This window comes from Coenobita brevimanus, chromosome 44 (assembly GCF_032717465.1).
Source record: "Coenobita brevimanus isolate Jiangsu-jjx chromosome 44, ASM3271746v2, whole genome shotgun sequence".
NCBI classification, from domain to species: Eukaryota; Metazoa; Arthropoda; class Malacostraca; order Decapoda; family Coenobitidae; genus Coenobita; species Coenobita brevimanus.
This window is the reverse complement of record NC_136997.1, coordinates 15220745-15241749: the sequence shown is the minus strand read 5'-3', so window position 1 is coordinate 15241749 and position 21005 is coordinate 15220745.

The window sequence follows — 21005 nt, the reverse complement described above, 5'->3', positions numbered from 1 at the left end:
AATGAGCGATTGGTGAAAAAGATAACTAGATCTGATGTGAGAGGTGTAAGGCTGAGAGGAAGACCACGAATAGGATGGATGGACATTGTGAAGAGAGCGCTGGATGTGAAAGGGATGTCTGTTGAGCAAGGAAGAGTGGCTGTGCGTGACAGAAATAAATGGAGAGAAATTGTGAATGAATAAGTGATGACGCAGCCCTGAGGGGATATTCTCCCGCATTTGGTCTGATCAGCTAGTCAGGTCAGGTGCGGGTAAGGGGATGGGTCTGTTATGATGTGGCAGGGGTAAACCAGTTCTGCTGTCGGGCCCTGCTGCGGATGTCACTGATTGCATTGCGCAGTTGACCCTTGTGTGGTGTGGTGCAGTGAGGATCTGTCCGTTCTCCCCTTTGGGACTAAGATGCGAATGAATGTGTTTGAATGGATGAGTAAATGGGGAGTGTGTCGTCCTGTCTCGGCTACCTCCCTTTCCTTGGGGGAAGCAGCCTAGGTATATAGATAGATAGATATACTAAAGTGAAATAATATTGTACATAGAGGTAAAGCTCAATACTTTGGCTAATGTCATTACAGTAAGAACACGAAGGAAATTCATTTATTGTGTCATACATAATAATCAGTACTTTCGTGAATGTCATAACAATTGGAACACAAAGCAAATTCAGTTATCAAGTGTCATGACAAAATCATACTGTAGCTACCTTGCTAACAGTATCCAAAACCAAATGTAAGATTCGTCATCACTGTCTCTCGAGAAAGCTTCCTGGATTTTGTTTCTCGAGCTCTATTACTGTTTTCATTCATATCATTGAATCTTTTAAGTTGCTCTAAAACTCCTGCTCTAAATCTCTGCTTCCGTATTCCCCCCCCCCCTCTTTCCGCAACTTGAGGTGTTGTTCCAAGACTTACACACACCGCATTTGTTTATTATGGGACATGGGTGTCATCCTCTGGCCTGGATCCAGTCTGTGCCTCCTTCCTGCAGCTCTTTAAGTGCTTGAAATGTTTCATTTGGTGGTGGTACATCTGATAAAGATTCTGCATCAGGAACAGCATGTGAAGGTCCAGAGATACTCTCTGAAAATCCAGGGAAGCTATTATCTAGGTTGGGACTCAGACCTCGTGTGCTCGCCTCAGAGGTTGGAATATCCTCCCTTTCATGCTGAGTTGAGTTAGGTCTCACAGTCATTGGTTGTGAGAATTTCTGGAAAAGGAATGAATACAGAATAGGAGACTTTGTTGCATAGAACAATGTCACCAATAGATCATTAGAAATGGGACCTGTGAGGAATACGTCACGATATAAATTCGTTTGGGTATTTGACAAACTTTCACACAGTATGTAAATTAATGCTGCCTACTGATTGCAGAATGGTGTGATTTCATGCTCTAAAGAATAAACATATAAATATGGTGGTGATGGATGTATAGCTCTTGCAAAAGAGAAAGTGATAATGGCTTCATACAATCTTTCAAGTTAAAAATGTATCCCTTATCTAAACAGAAGTGGAGGTAACAGGAATATTAAGTGATAAAGAAGGGAAATGATATCAAATGTCAGTAGTTAAGGGTAAAATTTCTGAGTAAGTAATAATACATTCTGTCCACTATCATATATGTTGACAGGATTGATAGAATGACTTTCATCATCAAAATACGCTGGCTTGGAATGCGTGCTGCCCCTGTTTTCCTCATGTTATCCAGGAATTTCTTATATGCTTTTATCAGGTTCTTCCACTTGGTGCTGCATTGCTGCCAAGCGATAGTTAACTGAAACTAAATATCATGCGATGAACATCGAAATTGTTTTCTGCTTAATGATATCCTACCCACAAAAAATAAATCTTTTTTAAGAGATTGGTGTGCATAATGTTACGGAAATTACAGGAGAGGAATAAAACACTGAATATGTTCACAATTTCACAAACCTAGCGATACTAATTCAACTTTGTTTTGTATCAGAGTCTGAGGGGGCTATTGGTAATGGTTTGGCAAAATAATAAATTTACAAAGCATATATAGGTTACTGTAAAACTGGTGCCAATTTTAAGAGACCAACATTGAATCCTTTCAAGGTATGAGAAAAAGAAAATATTAGGCCCCTTAGAAAGGCGAATGGCAATAAAAAACAAGTCATTCACTGTTCATTGTCCTCTAGCTCACACACACACACACATACCCTCCGTCATATAGCTCTCCACCCGATTCCTCCAACTCATTCTAAGTAACACTCAGTCACTTTCTCCCATTACCATACAAAAAAAAAAAAAAGGTTACCTGTACCAGATGTCATACCTTCCTACTTATCTGATTGGCAATGGACTCCCACACTTTTTTTTTTTGTAACCTTATCTTGGAATAGATGGTAATTGTCCTTAATTAATAATAAAAAAACTGTCAACCACAACAGGCTGTCACATCCTGTCTCGTTCACCTCCTGTAGAATGCTGGCTCTCCTCTGGTAAATCTATCTCTGTCTATCTATCTATTGCCAGACGCCATAATCCCGTAAAGGGTGGCCATTTGATCCGAGTTATTTGTTTACGGGGGAGGGGCACTAACCCTCCACCAACCCACTTGTTGACACGTAGGGAGCACGTATGGTTTGGTTATATGGTTACCACCCAGCGCTGTAACTGGTTTCTTGGCCTACAGGAAACCATTGGGCTTGTCACTCATTATAAAGCAACCTGCAAAGGAAAGAAAAGCATTAAGAAGTGACAGGAAAGATGGGAGAAATATGAAGAGAGGAGGGCAGGCACAGAAAAAGAATGATAAAGGCTAAGGAAGAAGTAGGCAGCACTACATCAAGTGAGTGGATGATGGTACTTGATGGTTGTAAACATGGTAACCTAAGGGAAATAATATGTACTGTAATTGTGGAAAAGAATTTGGCAACAAATTTTCTAATACGAGTACATTCTTACTTTCAAGTATGATGACAACAGAATATAATAGTAAATAATAATGCTAAAAGCTAAATATAAATTATAAAAAGTAATGAACAGGAATGAGTGAAAACTGTAGAACAGGCATCTTCTGACATAAAACAACACTGTACATGAATATTCTGTGATAATCTGGTAGCAACACATCTTCAACAATCTCTCCTGCTGGTTCATCTACAATCACTGGCTGCTCATCTGGTGATGGTGGTAGCTTTACTTCAACAATATAAGGATGCACATCTTGATGAGTTATGGCATCATGTGCATTACTGAACCTCATCTCTGAGTGCCCACAGGTGAACCTGCTTGATTGAAGAGAGCATTTACAATGAGGAAAAAGGCTATCATTAATATCAGTTTTACATACCTAGGTCAAATGTGGTCTTCAGTGTATGTACAACCTTAAACGAAGTTAAATAACAGTAAGATCACCCAATTTTAGCATCGTTTTAAACAGATTTTGACGTTCTTAAACTATACATGTCCATTAATCTGAAAGGTAAGGTTTATCCATCCATATGAAGAGTAGAAAACATTTCCACCAATATCATTTATGCTAGAAAGCTTCTCAATATTGAGTGGTAAGTCCCTCATGCAGAACTGAATGTTACTGTCAATATTCTTGGATCATTGAAAATAAGTAGTAGTATTATGTATTACACATGCTGATAACAATTGGATGAATTTCTGCTTGCATTTCATACGACTACAAAGGAAAAAATGTGTATAAGGTGACAGCACTACAAACTTGTGTTGTACTGTGGTTTTGGTATTATAATACTGAAATATGAATACTTGTAGTATATCAAGTATAAAAAAATATTGTAAATAATGTTTGGCGAGGTAAAAGGTGCTTAACAAAAGATGTGGAGGAAAAGATGCTATTTAAGGTAGCCATGTACCCTAAAAGGTTACCATATCTGTTGGTACACAAGTAAAACACACTTACATACCCAGAAATATTTAGTTAAGTATAAAGATGCTCAACAGTGGCTGTAAGAGGAATAATAGCACATAGTAAGATGGCCACATGTACTATCGCCTCTGCGATCCAGACTTTCACGTGGTCAAAAGGGGCAGGAATCAAGTCACTATTGATGACCACTGTGTGCTGGAACGGTTGGGAAGTCAGATTGACGGAGACTCTCTCCCACCAGCGGCCTCTTCGGTTGCGTTTATTATATTTCAAGTGGGCAAGTTAAGAGTGGTAGCATTGCAAAATGACGGGGCCAGTCTCCAAGCCGGCCAACCCAAGCCCAACCTTCGCAATTTCCCCAAAATGCTTCTAAGGTTACACATTAACAAGCTACTAGGTAAGCTCTATACCACCAGTTCTCAAGGGTTATACAAACAATGAAGTTCGAGTGGGAGGAAATATGTATTACCAAGACCAAAAATAATGAGTAGAAATTTTCCCATCTACCAGCCTTACAGAATAATCCTGAATCAGCACGTAATTAAAATATATATATATATATATATATATATATATATATATATATATATATATATATATATATATATATATATATATATATATATATATATATATATATATATATATATATATATGGTCCTAATGTCAAATGCCACAAAAACTTAGCTCCTTCGTCCCAGGTTCAGTGTGCTTCTTCATAATCGTCCCTCATAGCTCATAGCTCACTGGTCCAATCTTCTCATATTCTTGACCTTGACTTCCACACTGGAACCATGACCTTGACTCACTCACTGGGACTGACCTCCACACTTCGACTTTGACTCACTGGGACTTCGACCTCCACACTTGGACCCGATAGAAACTAATTTGTACAATGAATAACTATTCTCCCTAATGCAAGTAATCCCTTCACATGATCAAGAAAGTCTCATAATAAAGAAACATGAGTAACAACACTCGGCATCTCAGTTAATAACAGAATAACACATGGCACAACAGACACCTAGGTCTGCTCAAAATAATACTTATTGTAGGGATAATATAGAAGAGTACTCTAACAAATAAGCATGAATAGTCCTACTCTGATCAGGATAAACATCATTGCATCGATATCATGGTGCCTCAAAAAGCAACTACATGAACATTAACTCACAACTAACATAGCCCTAATAAGTACTGAACTGCAAAGTCATCCCAACAAATATTAGTTAATAATTCACAGATCCAAGGCACCTGGTATTTGGTCCACAAAAATCACACATTTATCTGAGGCTTAGACAGCACTCTGTAGCTAGCATTCTCTTATTCCAGTTACACACTAAATAATACTAATATAGAATACAGTACACAAATATATGGGAAATACCTCACTATCCAGCTCACAGAATACAATGGAGGTGAACTGGAACTCAGGACTCACTATTCAAATGAAGTCAATGGCGTCACCTCGCGTGAACGTTACATAATTCCTGGGGAACAACAACACTAACATGAGTCTTTTTATTTTCGTCACTATTGTCACTCGTGGGATGTCACTATTCGCACTTCAACATATCAGACATAAATATCATCAAATTACTTATAGAGTTCCTTGGGGGCGCGGGGGAAGAGGATGACGACAGTACCGACCATCCGTCCATATCACAGCAGGTAAGGGAGTGAGCACGCCGATCTTACGTGGTGGAAAGGGAAGGGGGGGAGGATGACAGCTTATACAATTTAAAATTTTCATTACAAAAGACTCATGATAGCCTCAGTGTGATGTCTTTCCCCTAACAATCGATTACCTGAAAAAAATGACACTCCGTAGTTACAATAATAACTCACCAACACCTCTCTCTGTACACTTGTATCGAAAAAAAAGAAAAGAAAAATCATCGTGCTTTACATCCCTTTGTGCATGCGTACCTTACGCACATATTTCCATCCACTCGAGTTTTTATATTATAAAGAGACTTAATACTAGTAAATTACAGTAGAAAAAAAAGAAAGACTTAGCAACTAGGTAACTTAATCTATGTTCTGATAACGTCTGCATGGAAACAACCATACCCTGGCCACTCACTCTCACTAAACCAAACTTAGGGTCATATAAAATGAACTAGATATAACTCATCATTACTGGGCACTACATCCGCCCACTGTTAGGGAGGACCAAAAGCTCAGGTGACTGGACTTGAACACTTTGGAAATACCCAGTACCCATACTTAACAAACTCTGTACGTAATTCACCTACTTGATCAGTCTCCCTCAATCCTGCTACTGTGGGGTGTTCCACACGTTCCTGGCTCGAGAAGGGAAAACAATCTACACGCCTCCAAAGACACCAGCTGGCCTGTCCTATACTGCGACTGTGGGATATTACATAAGCTCCATGCTCGAGAAAAGTCGGTGGCTCTCCTGTCCTCAACAAAAATAATTCCTCTACCACGAGTACATTTTTTTCATACTGCTCACGATATGCAACTGACGACGTATGTCACTCACCAGGTATATTACTCACAACGAGAATGTCCTGCTACAAGGAGAAACTTTGTGCTTCGCTAAGAGTAACATGAGCCGCTCCACTGCGTTCTGTCCAGAGAGATCGAGCAAAACCTACCTACCTCTCCTAACATGCAAGAGCCCCATAGTTCAACTTGTCCAAGCCCTATAGAGAAACTGGAAACTTCCCCTTCTTCTCTGAGCAATCCTATACTGCAGTTTGGATATTATATACACACGGTGCTCGAAGTCCTCAAAGCGAGTAGGAAACCTCCAGGTGAAGACCTTCAGGTAGAACTGCCCCTCACGTGTACAATTCCCTAACTCTGGAAAAAAAAAAAATGAAAGTCCAAACTGTGAGAGCTCATTTAACCTAACTAAGCCTAACAATCTAACCTAAAGAAAAAAAAAATCGATGTAAGGGAAGAACAACGGTCTATACACCGTGCTGTACTCGATTTGACAACAAGCAGCTTCCACGCCTCACCTCTCCAAAAGCTGGACATACCCTAAACAACTACTCAACTCTATTAATCAACCCAAAATTTCAACTCAGGCACTGGTAAAAAAAAAAAAATAAGGTACAGTCTGGAGAGACCTGGAAAGGCATACCTGACTCCATGTTCCCAGCCAGTTAAGGCAAGGACAAGACGTCCTCAGAGAAAAAAAAAATTAGTATATACAATATATACACCATACACACCCATCATCTACAAGTACTGCAACCTCTCAGGAGGTCTCTGGAATCTTACACTAGGCAGTATCGCCTCCTCTTCCTCAATGGTCAAAAACTTGTGATCCATCATACTCAGGAAGGATTCTCTTTCAACATATCTATTGTCCTTTACAGCTGCCCTACTCCAGATGGTGCCATCAAATACATTTTCTAACTCACAGGCTCTACCCTGATCGATAACTTTGTCAATCTTGTAAGGACCTGCAATTTTCTGTTTAGCTTTGATGCCGTACCAGACAAGTACTCTTCGACATAAATCCTAACTAATTCAACTGCTTCTAGAGAACCATTCCTATGTGCCTCATTTTCCCTATTAAGGTATCCTGCTGTAATCCGATGTTGTGTCCCCTTGAGTATCTGTTTGACATCTATTTTCTCTATACAGTCTTCATCCGTAGACAACTGCAAATCTCCTACCTCGTGATTTGGATGACGTCCATAAAATGCAAAGAATGGTGATGTACCTAGTGATGTATGCACTGCTTCGTTCAACGCTTTCTCAGTGTCACACAGGTGCATGGGCCACGTATTAAGGTGTTCTTGGCTCAAGATCACCAGTACTGTCTTTAAGGTCCTATGTGCTCTATCAATAACTGAATTTCCTCGGAGATGGCAGGGTAGACAGAATCCTTGTTTAATCCCAGCTCTCCTACAAAAATCTCTAAACTCTGCACTCGTGAATTCTTGTCCGTTGCCTATGATAACTACCTGTGGCTTGCCATACCTACAGATATCCTTCTTAAATTTTTCAGCTATGGCTTTGGTGGATTTTATACAAAGGGGGTAGATATGTTGATATCTAGTGAGACAATACCTGTGACCACTCCTACTATTATACAAATCTGTGAGATCTATTGCAACTCTCTGACCATTTTCATATACTGGTGGCAACTCCTGAAAACGGTGCACAGTCTTCCCGTGACCCTTGAGCTGCTGACATGACATTTAACAAAATGTCGCACATCGGTCAGAAGAGACGGCCAATAGAAAAACTGCGTTGCCTTGGCTACCGTTTTGTGTTCCCCTAGGTGCGAAGGGTAATGAACAATTGAACAGGCCATAGCAACTAAAGCCTTGGGTACTAACAGGCACAGTCTAGACTTTCCCATTTCTTCTCTTCGCACATACAGAATCTCCTCGTTCATTTCAAAAGCGTAAATGGGACGATTACCGGACAACTTCCTGGGTAACTGACCTCCTTCTAAATACTGAATTACCTGCCTCCACCTCGGGTCTGTTCTCTGGGCTTCCCGGACTTTGTCCACTGTAAGGCCCAGCCACCGAAATTCTGCATTAGATTGGGTGAAATCTGAGGCCTCCTCATTGCTCCTACTGGTCTACTCAAAGCATCTGGGACATAATGATTTACACCCTTCTTATACTTTATCACAAAATCGTACTCACTCATCTCCAACAAATAACGTGACATACGTGGGCATTTAGTCTTTTTCTTAAAGATGGTGGTCAACAGTCTATGGTCAGTATTGATAGAAAGGGGTTTGCACCACAAATAGTGGCCGAAAAATCTACATGCACCCACTATTGCCGTAGCTTCCTTGTCTGTTACTGAGTATCTTTTCTCTGTCGGGGAAGCTTCTTTGAAAAGTATCCAATAGGTCTCAGATCTTTCTCTCCCTCCAACTGCATAAGAGCTGCGCCAATGTGCGAGTCACTAGCATCTGTGTGTAACTCAAACAGTTTAGTTAAATCTGCCTTTACTACTACTGGAGCTGACACTAAGTTTTGTTTAAGAACTAAGAATGCATTCTCAAACTCCACTGACCATTCAAATTTTGCGCCCTTCCTAAGCAAATTAGTGAGAGGACTGGCAATGGCAGCAAAGTCAGGAATGTGTTTGCGACAGAAGTTACACATGTCCACAATGTGTCTCATTTCCTTGGCCTTCGTTGGTCGTGACATCTGTTCAATAGCTTCAAGATTCTTACTGTAAGAGTGTACTTCTTTCTCTGACACTACATGTCCCAAGAACTTAATATCTCGCTTTATGAAAGAGCATTTACTAACATTCAGCTTCATTCCAAATTCGGTTAATCTTCCAAAGGTAATCTTCAGTCGGTCTAGCATCTGATCGAAAGAGTCTGCCCAAATCACAACATCGTCTAGGTAGTTATGGCACCAACCTACTCTAACTAAATGGGCTAACACTTGCTGTATTTTCCTCGTGAATATAGCTGGACAGTAGGGTATTTTTTGCCTCAGACCTGATGACCTTGACCTTTGACCTTTAGGGTACATTGGGTATGTTGGGTACACAGGTGTCTCATACCTGATGACCTTGACCTTTGACCTTGAGGGTACATTGGATACGTTGGGTACACCTGTGCCTCAGATTTGATGACCTTGACCTTTAACCTTTAGGGTACATTGGGTACACAGGTGCATGAGAGGTGATGAGTCAGCAGGTGTTAGGGACCCTAGAGGTCATTGACCTTTTTGTACCCAATGACCTTGGCATGACTTTGAACCCACATCCGGAACGTCTCTCCCCTCCCTCACTTGCCAAGTTATTGCATCATGACTGGTAATCCAGGTTGAAAGATCATGTTACTTCGTGTTTGTACACGTAGCTCCCCCCCTCCCCCCTCCCCTCCCACCAAGAACATATTATATCCTGTTTGTACACGTGACCCCCCCAACCCACCAAGAACATGCTATATCGTGTTTGTACACGTGACCCCCCCAACCCACCAAGAACGTTATATCGTGTTTGTACACGTGACCCCCCCAACCCACCAAGAACATGTTATATCCTGTTTGTACACGTGACCCCCCCAACCCACCAAGAACATGTTATATCCTGTTTGTACATGTGACCTCCCTCAGGTATTGTTGCATCACCCCCCCCACCAAGAACATGTTATATCATGTTTGTACACGTGACCCCTTCCCTCCCCTCCCCAAGGTATTGCTGCATCACCCTGTACCCCCCCCCCTTCCCCAGTTATTGCATCATGTTTGGTAAATACAGCTTGAAACATGTTATTTCATTCCCCACTTGGTAAAACAGAGGTTCTATTTGTAGAGAGAGAGAAAGAAAGATGGTGTTTATCTCTAGTGGTAAAAAAAATCAGGTGTGGTCCTCATAACATATTTGTTCCATTTCAGAATGTCTTGTATGGTTTTATTTAACGGGTTATGTGTGGAGATTTGCAGACACTCCAACCAACCAGCCAGCCTGTCACCTTAATTGTGGAGAGAGAGAGAGAGAGAGAGAGAGACCCCACTCCCCTCCCTGTAACAGTTCCCTACTTTGGCTGCCCTGCGTCGGCCGAATGTTTTAACTGACCAACCTCATCCGCCCAGTGCCACCCAGCCTACCTCAGTTGTGGATGACAGACACCTTAATTGTGAAGAGAGAGAGAGAGCACACAGAAGGGTTATGTAACATTAGTCTCGCCACCCTCACACACACATACACACACACACAGACACACACACACAAAGAGCAAGTTATATAACCTTCGATGCAGGAGACATCCTGCTACCCTTCACACACACACACACACACACACACACGCACACAAACAGGAGGGGCATATTTCCTCCTTCAGTTGGCTTTGTTGTAAGTGAAGTGGGTTGAGGGCAGGAGGGAGAGCATGTGCAAAATATGCGAGGAGCCGAGGTCTGCACAGATTGCCGGAGACGAAGGTACAAGCCTTATGCCAAACACAAGTGTCGTGGGAAGTCAGTTAGTTAACACCATTTTATTCCTCAAATCATCCACCCCCAGGAACGAAGATAGTAATATATTAAACTAATTACCCATTCCTAACCCAAAGCTTATTTTGTATCACCTATGTAAAACTAACACCCCATAGAAATAAATACAGTAAAGAAAGAAACTAACTCATTCTTAACCCCAATAGGCCTATTGAATACTTTTTTCATCTTAAACCCGAGACGTCCCGTCGACGTAATGGCACGTTGCAACATTTTGCATTTGCCAGTCCCGACGACGTACTGGTATGTTGTGCAATTGCAAGGTCCCTAATTTGCACAATTTTCAATTTTTGCTCGTGATTTTTCGTATGTATACACGGGACACCTTCCTCTATTCCTCTTCAAGATGCCAAGCAGGGACAATGCCTTACACCGCATAACCTCCCCCCCCCATTGTCTCAGCAATTCACCTGTTACCAGTGGCCTGGCCAATAAAGACATTCAGGACCAGAGTGATTCCCCAATTGATGACAATGTGGAGGACAAAGTTTACATAGCATTAGAGGAAGAAACAGTCAGAAATGATGATCAGGTAATGTGGCAAAAGAAGGTCAGGAATGGTGGTGAGTTAGAGAGTGAAACTATCTATCTATCTATCTATCTATTGCCAGACGCCTCAATCCCGTTTGGGGTGGCCACAAACAAATCGCCTCCAAGTCGCCCTGTCCCCAGCCATTTCACTCCCCTGCTCCCAACTCACACCCCCCTCTCTCATATACCTCTCCACCCCATCTCTCCATCTCATCCTCGGCCTCCCCCTCCCTCTTTCCCCCTCCACCTCACTCACATACACTCTCTTCGTCAGTCTTTCACCCTCCATCCTCTCCACATGGCCAAACCACCTCAGTGTGTTCCTCATAACGCTTCCTATCACATCCACATCAACACCACAACGCTCCTGTATATCCTCATTCGTCAGCCTGTCTCTCCATGTGACTTCACAGGCTCCTCTTAAATAACTCATTTCCACTTCTCTCACTCTTGACTTGTGTCCTTCCAACAACGTCCACGCTTCACTTCCGTACGTTAGAGTTGGTATCACAATACTGTCATGTAGTAACTTTTTCACTTCCATGCTCACTTCCCTGTTTCTTATCACTGCTTTCAAAGAACCAGCAACCTTTCTTCCCTGCTGTACCCTTTCAAGCACTTCACCCTCCAAACCTCCATCCTTACTCATCACACTACCCAAGTACTTAAACGTACTCACATTTTCCAATTCCTCACCATCCAACCTCGCTGTACATTCACTGACTTCACCTCTCTCAAAGACCATCACTTTACTCTTCCCTACATTCACCTTTAGATTCCGTTTCCTACACACTCTCTCAAACTCATCCACCAAGCCTTGCAGCTCTCCTTCGTCTTCACTCAACAACACGGTATCATCTGCAAACAACAGTACAGGGAGTTTCCAAACACTATCCTCTCTCACCAGGGCCACTCCAACATCCACTACCCTACCTTGTACCTCTTTTATTACCCAATCCATGTACAGATTGAACAACCATGGAGACATGACACATCCCTGTTTCTACCCAACTTTCAAAGAGAAAAATTCACTTAGTTCACCATCCACACGCACTGCAGCCTTCGCACCATCGTACATACTCTTCACAGCATTCAACAACTTCCCATCTATTCCATATATTCTTAACACTTTCCACAATCCGAGTCTATCCACCCTGTCATATGCTTTCTCCAAATCCATGAAAGCCGCATACAACTTCTTTCCCTTCTCTAGAAACTTTTCCACTAAAGATCTGAGAATGAATATCTGATCTACACAACCTCTTCCCTTCCTAAAGCCTCCCTGTTCTTCTCCAACTAATTTCTCTGTTCTTTCTCTAACTCTGTCAATAAGTATCCTACCATACACTTTTCCTATTATACTAAGAAGACAAATGCCCCTATGATTACCACACACTTCTTTTTCCCCTTTTCCTTTGTACAAGGAAATAATTATACCTGACTTCCAATCCTCCAGGACTCTACCTTCCTCCCAGGCCAATCTGCACATCTTCCACATCCATTCTACTACTATCTCTCCCCCATGCTTCAACATTTCACCACACACTCCATCAATTCCTGGGGCTTTCCCTGATTTAACTTTCTTCATTGCTTCCACAACTTCTATCCTACTGATTTCTTCCTGTCTTCTCACCTCCCTCCTTCTCCCAGCCATTCCCCAGCCACTTATACTTGCATTACTTCCATCCTCCACGTTCAACAATTCCTTAAAGTGTTCTCTCCATCTGCTCACTTTTTCTCCCTTCTCCACTAGTAATCTACCATTTTTATCTTTCACTCCCCTGCTAACTTCACTTCCACCCTGTCTTACTCTTTTCACCTCTTTCCAGAACATTTTCTTACAGTCCCTCCACTTTACACTCAAATTCCTTTCAAATTCCTCATCCACTCTCTTCTTACTCTCTCTTACTAATCTTTTCACCTCTCTCTTCCTTTCTACTTATAACTCTCTCTTCCGCCTCTCAACTTCTTCCACGTCCCTATTTCTCATCCATTCATTGTATGCTTTCTTCTTTTGTGCCACAGCCCGTTTCTCCTCTTCAGTCCACCACGCTGTTCCTTGCACCCCCCTCCGTCTTCTCTTCCTTCCACACACCACATCACATGCTGCACATATTTCTTCTGTAAATATTCTACACACACCTTCCACGTCCCCCATCTGCTCCAACTCATATTTGCCCAATCGTTCCTCCACTTCTCTCTTATACTCTGCCTTTTTCTCATCCTCTTATAACCTTTCCACTCTCCTTGCAACTACTCCTTCCTCTCGTCTTTCCCTTCTTCTATTCCTCCATCTTACTTGAACTTTAACTCTGGCCACCACCAAGTAGTGGTCAGAAAGTCCACTCCCCCAACCTCTATAAACTCTTGCATCCAATATACATCTTCGCATCCTTTCATCCACACACACATAATCAATCATTGCCTTCCTTTCACTCAATTCACCACCCACCCTTCTCATCACTCGCCATGTATACCTGTGGATCATTTAATGCCTGAAGAGGGTATTGGCTATCACCAACCCCCTCCCAGCACAAATGTCCACTAACGTACTCCCATTCTCATCTATCTCAGCAGGCACACCCCACTCACCAACTATTCCATCCACCTTCACATTCCCAACTTTACCATTCATATCACCAATCAAAAACACTCTATCATTCCTTCCAAACTTTTCCATGCATACTTCTACATTTGTCCAGAACTCTTCTCTCACTCTTCTAGCACGATCTTGCGTTGGCGCATACACACACACAATCGCCCACATTTGTATTCCAACTTTCAACTTTACCCACACAATCCTTGATCCAACTGATCCATACTGTCTTATGCTCCTCTTCCATCTTTTACTCACAACTATACACATTCCTTCCTTTGCCCTCTCATTCCCACCTACTCCTGCACATATACCCCATCCGTACTCCCATTCTCTCACACTTTCTCCTCCCCATTTTGTTTCAGTTATTCCACATACATCCACTTTCGCATCCTCAAGCACCTGGACAATCTCTCTCTCTTTCACCTCATCATTTGCTCCTCTTACATTCCACGTTCCAATTGCAATGTCCTTTGTCCGGTCCTTGGTCGTCAACGTTTGGTCAGTCCTTGTCCGAGGCTTATTGTTTGTTTTTTTAGTTAGTTGTTTTCCGGGGAGGGGCACTAACCCTCCGCCAACCCTTTTAGTCGCCTTTTACGACAAGCAGGGATACTGGGGGAGTATTCTTGACAGACCCCCCTACTGTTTGAAAACGAATATACTCTCATACTACATATAAATTCGTACCAAATAAATAAATATCTACCGTTTATGAGTGGTGTGGAATAGTTATCCTCCCATAGAACTCGTTTTCTTTGCAGCCAGCCTGATAGAAAACCCTGTAAGGTAAGGAGGTACTCCTACCTGGATCGAGTATTTTAAACCTCAGGTGAGCGATTTCTCTATGAATTTTCGATGTTTCTCACCAAAAGTGGAGGTTTTAGCCAAAAAATTTTTTTTCCAAAAACGGTCGGGACTGGGGGGTGTTGGAGGTGCGAAAGTGCTCGGGACGTGACGGGTTAACAGGGCACAAACCCACCCACACACAGAACACACACACACTATCTCCCATACATCAAGCGAATCCCTGTGATGGTGACATTAACTCCTCACCTGAATCTAACAGACCGACTTCTCCACATCCCAGTAGAAGCAGGTATGGGGGAAATGAATGCGCACGTGCGGCATGGAAATCAGACACGCCAGGTAATTATGTAACCCCTCCCTCTCCACCACCAGCCATACCACCACCCATACCACCACCGTCCCCACCACCTGCGATCAGAAATAAAGTTCTGTTTGAAAAGGGGGAGGGTTTAAATATCAATGATAATGATGATGATGATGATGATGAAACTCCGCACATTCTTGAAATAGAAGAGGCGTTTGGTGGGCGTTATATTTCCATTATCTTTTCCATTCCAATACATGAAAACCCTGACTCAATTCTGTACATTCGGTGGCATTTTCAGTATTTCACTGACATGCTAAGTTTAGTTTATCAGAGTCGTATACCTGAGATGAGACCATTAATAATTTGGGGGATGATGCCACTGATTCTTGTCAAACAGACTGACGACCAACATTATCAACAAGCTATATTTTTTTCAATAATACCAAGCATCAATGCATTGGTAGATGAGCCAGAGGTTGCTGTACAGCACTTCCATGATTATCTCCATGAAAGACTTGAAACCAATTTGCAGTATCTGGAGTGCAGTGGGTGGGTTTTTGATGGCATTCGTTTCTTCAAAGTAACGATTTGTATTCTAGAAATGGAGAACAGTGTTGGTACCTTTATACCTTACCCGAAGGAAGTACGTGGGAAAGAGTGGGTATTCAACGCTCCTGGCGATGACAATTGTTGCATGGTTCGATGTCTCGCAGCATACCAATGTCACTTAACCAACCCCCGGTAAGAATGGTCCCACACGAAGAGAATGGTAGCCGAGTTGTGGCGTTGCAGAAAGATAGTGTTGCTCGGTGATTTAAGCTTTCCAGTAGCATTTGAAAAGTTCCACATTTTTGAGAGAATAAACAATTTCTCCATATACATGTACGGGTTGGAGCCCAGCGACATGCGACAGCTTTCCTGGCACGAAAAGGGAGCAAGAAGTATGAGAATGTAGTATATCTGCTTTTTGTTGGTGGATGACACTTCATGCTCATCAAAGATTTCCACCATTGGGTCAGGTGCTATACGTGCCAAAAATTTTCATTCTACTGTTGCAGTTGCATGTACGAATGTAACAGTCAGGAAGACTTTAACTCCCACAAGCAGGGGTGCACGGCTGAACAGACGATGATTTTCCCAGAACAAGGGGAAAAAAAGAGGTTCAAGAACTATGCTTACAGCTACTCACCATCTCACCTGGCATTCTTTGATTTCGAGTCGAGAGAGCACGAGCATGCTGACACTGAGTACGAAACATTAGGTCTTTCTCCCATAGAAAAGTCTCTTCACAAACCAGTCGGGTATGCCTATCTGATTATTGATGACAGGGGGTAAGTGGTAGATTCACATGCGTATGCCGGGGAGGACACCACCACCTATTTCATCAACACCATATCAGATTCCTGGGATCATATTCGCGCGAGTATCTCTCAGTATAAAATCCACCGGGGCGAGGATGCCAAAGCTAAACTTGCGAGACAGGACAAGTGTGAATTGTGTAAGAACGAGTTTACTGGGTGTTCTGATAAACACGCCGATCACAACCACCGACTGCCGTCTAATAATTACATCGGGGCATACTGCCGTCGGTGTAACCTGGCCTGTCACAACTCGCGCAAACAACTGATAACTTATGCTCACAACATGAGCGTGAAGCAGGCGACATCAGTGTATGGTGTAAAGGCGGGATGACATTGTTAAGGGTTGACGTCGGCAATATTTGTCATAAAATACTTTGTATAAACTTGTAGAGAAGTTTTGTAGATTAGTTATATATATATTGAACTTGTGGACGAGCGGTTGTTATACATGAGTTGCTTTGTAAGTAGATAATCTTCGTTCCCATTTGTCATGCAATGACAGGAGAGGTAAAGATGAGTATGGGACTATTTTTATTTGTCATGGAAATATTAACAAAGTCTCTCACACACGAGTAAAGTATAGAGTCCCTCGAGCTAACCTCCCTGTCTCTCTCTCTCTCTCTCTCTCTCTCCCATGTTGCTAGGCTCGTTCTCCCTACTACCTGCCGGTTCTATGGCCTGTCTCCTTCTGAGCTCTGCTTCCTAAATTCTGGTGTAGCAGGGGTCGTGTCACGTGTGTCACACTGTGGTTGGAAAGTTCTAGAAACCTGTGTGTGAGTATGTGTGTATGTGAGTGTATGGTCACGAGGCACTGTCGTGTGCCTATAAAGCATTCCTTGAGTTAAGAGTGTGTAAGCATGTTTAGCATTGCTTGATTCTCGCAGACACAATACCTTTTCATCATCTGACTTGCTGCTTCTATCTGTCTCTCTATCTATCTGTTTATCTATTTATCTATTATGATTTGTAATTATAATATGGACTCATAACATATTCGCATGATGGATTCACTGGCATTTTTACAAGCCAAGGGACTCCCTCTCACATACACCCGTCACATGATAGAGCACCTACCCCTCGAGGGTTAGGAGCTCTTAATGACAGGCAAGGGAATATTCCCTTTCGATGCAGTGACGTCGTATGAAAGTTTAAGAGAGACGGAGCTCCAAGCCAAAGAGATTCTACAGTCATCTAAGACAGGAAGGCATTTCAGATGAGGATTATGCCTTAGCCCAACGTATTTGGGATAAGTGCGGCTCCAGAGATCTCCAGGGTTACATGCTACATTATGTCAGGTGCGATGTTGGATTCCTAGCGGATATTTTCATGCACTGGTGGGGCATTTTAAAGAGTATGTATACCCTACACCCAGTCTACTATGTCTCCCTGCCAGCCTATGCTTTTGATGCCTTCCTCATGTCCTCAGGAGTTGATCTAGACCTTCCCTAAACCCAAAATTGTACCGATTGATGCAAAATAACATTTTCGGGGACTGACAAGAGTTGTCAGACAGAAAGTCACACTAGGAATAAGCTTACAGATCCTGTGGGGTTTAACCCTGTGGTTGAAAAAGGGTCCTGGACTCTCTACCTGGACCATAAGGCCCCTCTACCCAGATGTCATGCTACAACCACTGCCAGTGGGAGATGTTCGGAAACTAACACCCGAGGAAATGAAAGATTTCCTCGATATTGGGCTTTCGAATCACGACACCAACGGAGCAAGAGGTTACTGGATCAGGCTCACCATGAAACCCGTTCGTCTGGTAGTAAGAGAAACTGATGAACTGCCCCTGGTACTATCACACAAAGACATAGGGCCTTCTCTCTTGTCCGACTACAGTACCAGTATTCTGCAGAGAGAGGGGCAAAAGCTCCCATGCCACAATCGTAAACTCGTGGCCTGTCACGAAGGAAAGCACGATGCATTGTAACCCATTCAAAAGTTACAAACACAGTTGCAACTGGGGTTGGAAATTGAGAGTGTTCAAGAGATTTACACCTTCAAACAACAGCCGTTCCTCAGGGATTTCATTCACAGGAATGTTCGTGCCAGACACCAAGCCACCAGCAAAATCAGGCAAAAGGGAGTGAAGACAATCAAATGTCATATTTGGGAAAACATTGGAGAATCCAGAGAAATAGTCTGAAAGAACCGAGGTCGTGACGAGAGACGAGATTCAAGAAACTGATTAGGGATCCCCTTTAAAAGAGGATCGTCCGTTTGAGAGACAAGAGGGTGATATGCACTCGCAACGACGGGAGTGTCAAAATATCCCATCCCATGGCTGTAGGGTTGCAAATCCTCCATCTAGCCAAGCAGAAGGTTTACGAGTTCTATTACAATGTATTGAAGAAAAATTACGGTGATAGGGTAGAACTCGCCTAGCACGACACAGACAGCTACATCTTTCTGCTGAAGGAGGTAGATGACGTTTTTGAAGAAATGAAAAAAATGCCACTATGTGACTGGATGGATTTTTCAAACTTCGACCTGACTCACCCTCTTTTTGATCCATCGCGGAAGGGACACTTGGGGTACCTCAAGAGCGAGGTGAGGAACAATATCATAAAGGAGAGGATTTTTCTCAAACCCAAGAGTTACAGACTGCTGTTGTGCAATGAGTCTTCCTTTAAATGCAGCAAAGGCCTCCCTCAACATCACATCAGAAGACTGACGCACGAGAAATATCGGGAATCCCTGCAAGGAAGTGCAGATGCAGAGTACTGCATTGTTTACAGCATCAGAAACATTAACAGGCAGGTTTGCGCAACGGCCATACGAAAGCGGAGCTTGTCTTCGCTTGATGACAAGCGGTATTATATTAATGCTTTGCACTTGCTGGCATATGGTCACCCCGATATACCTCCCAGTACCCCCAACTCACCACCACCAGCACCAGCACCAGCACCATCAGCACCACAGATCCCAGCACTTTCCCCCAGAGGGGAGACGCTGTGAAATGAGAAAGTGTAATGATACAGATGGTTACCACCACCACTGCCACAGTTGGGAGGGGGGAGGAGGTAGTAGATAATAATCTTCCCCCCTCCAAATTGAGGCAGTCGGTTGATCAAAGTTAGGGCAGGTGGGTAGGAGGGCGGATGATGAGTATGGAGCACTCACATTGTGTATCAGCAGAGCACCTCGATATTTTCAGAACACCCACGAGGTTATTCGTGGCGGGGTACAGCAACAGTGGTAAATCTGAATTTGTCTGAAAACTGATTACCAAATACCAGAGTAAATTTTTTAAAATCATTATTTCAGGAGTTGATAACCACCCTTTTCAGTCTAATCTCGAAATATCCCCTAAACTCGAGCTGCACAAAGATATGATTAATATTTTTGAGGAGTTCGATGGATCGGAAGATGAAAGGAGGATTCTATTCGTCCTCGATGATTTATTCTCTGATGCTTTGGAAGATAAGACTGTCATGAAATCTTACTCCAGGGGAAGACATGACAATATCGGTGTTATCCTCATAACCCAGAACCTTTTTGCACGCTGGAAGTACTCCAGGGATCTAAGTTTAAATGTGAGTCACTTTGTTCTTCACAAGCTGCGTGATTTGAACCAGATTAAAACTTTAGGGAGACAGGTGTTTGGGAAGGCGGGCTCCAGGCAGATGGTGGACATCTATACGAAAGCAACTAAGAAGAGCTACGGGTATTTGCTCATAGACATTGCCCCCAGCACACCCGATTATTTTACCTTCAGATCCCGAGTTGTTGGACTGGACCCAGAAATTGTTTACCAATGGAAACCATAAATGCGATGCTGAAAGGACTATACGAAGACACCGATGAACCTTCAGCGTATGGGGGCATGTAGAAATTATACCGAGCCGCTAAACGCTTGAACCCGAGCATCACAATGAAAATGGTAAAACATTTCTTAGAGGGAAATAGAGCCTATACCCTCCATTACCTAACCAAGAAGAAGTTTCCTCATCTCAGAGTACTGGTTCCTAATCCTAAAGTTATCCTAGCGTGCAATTTGTGTGACATGAGTTGGTTAGCAAAGTTTAATAAAGGCACTCGTTACCTGTTAGTCTGCATCGACGTATTTAGCCTGTTTGTTAAAGTTGTGCCCTTAAAGAATAAATCTAGTCATTCGGTCACCAGAGCTTTTAAACAGGTTCTTGAGAGCAAGGATTTTGAAGGAGTAAGCCGCCTTTTCTGCAATAGAGGCACCGAATTCACCAATGCACACCTGCAGAAGTACCTAGCACCTTCTGGCATTCGGGTCTATAGCACCTCATCCCAAGACATAAAGAGCACTTCATACGGACTCTGAAAGGCAAAATATATTGATATTTAAAGGCGAATAACACGCGAACGTATATCACCACCCTACATGAGTTGGTGGAAGGCTATTATAATACCCCCCATAAAGGACTAACATCCAGTCAGACACCTAAGCAAATGCATTCGATGAAAGGCACTCATTCATTCAGGCATCAGTTCAGGAAAATGTTTAAGTCTCCAAGGTCCAGTGTTCCCTTCGCCACTTTACCACTAACCCCGGGGCGTGCGGTGCATATTGCGGGAGCT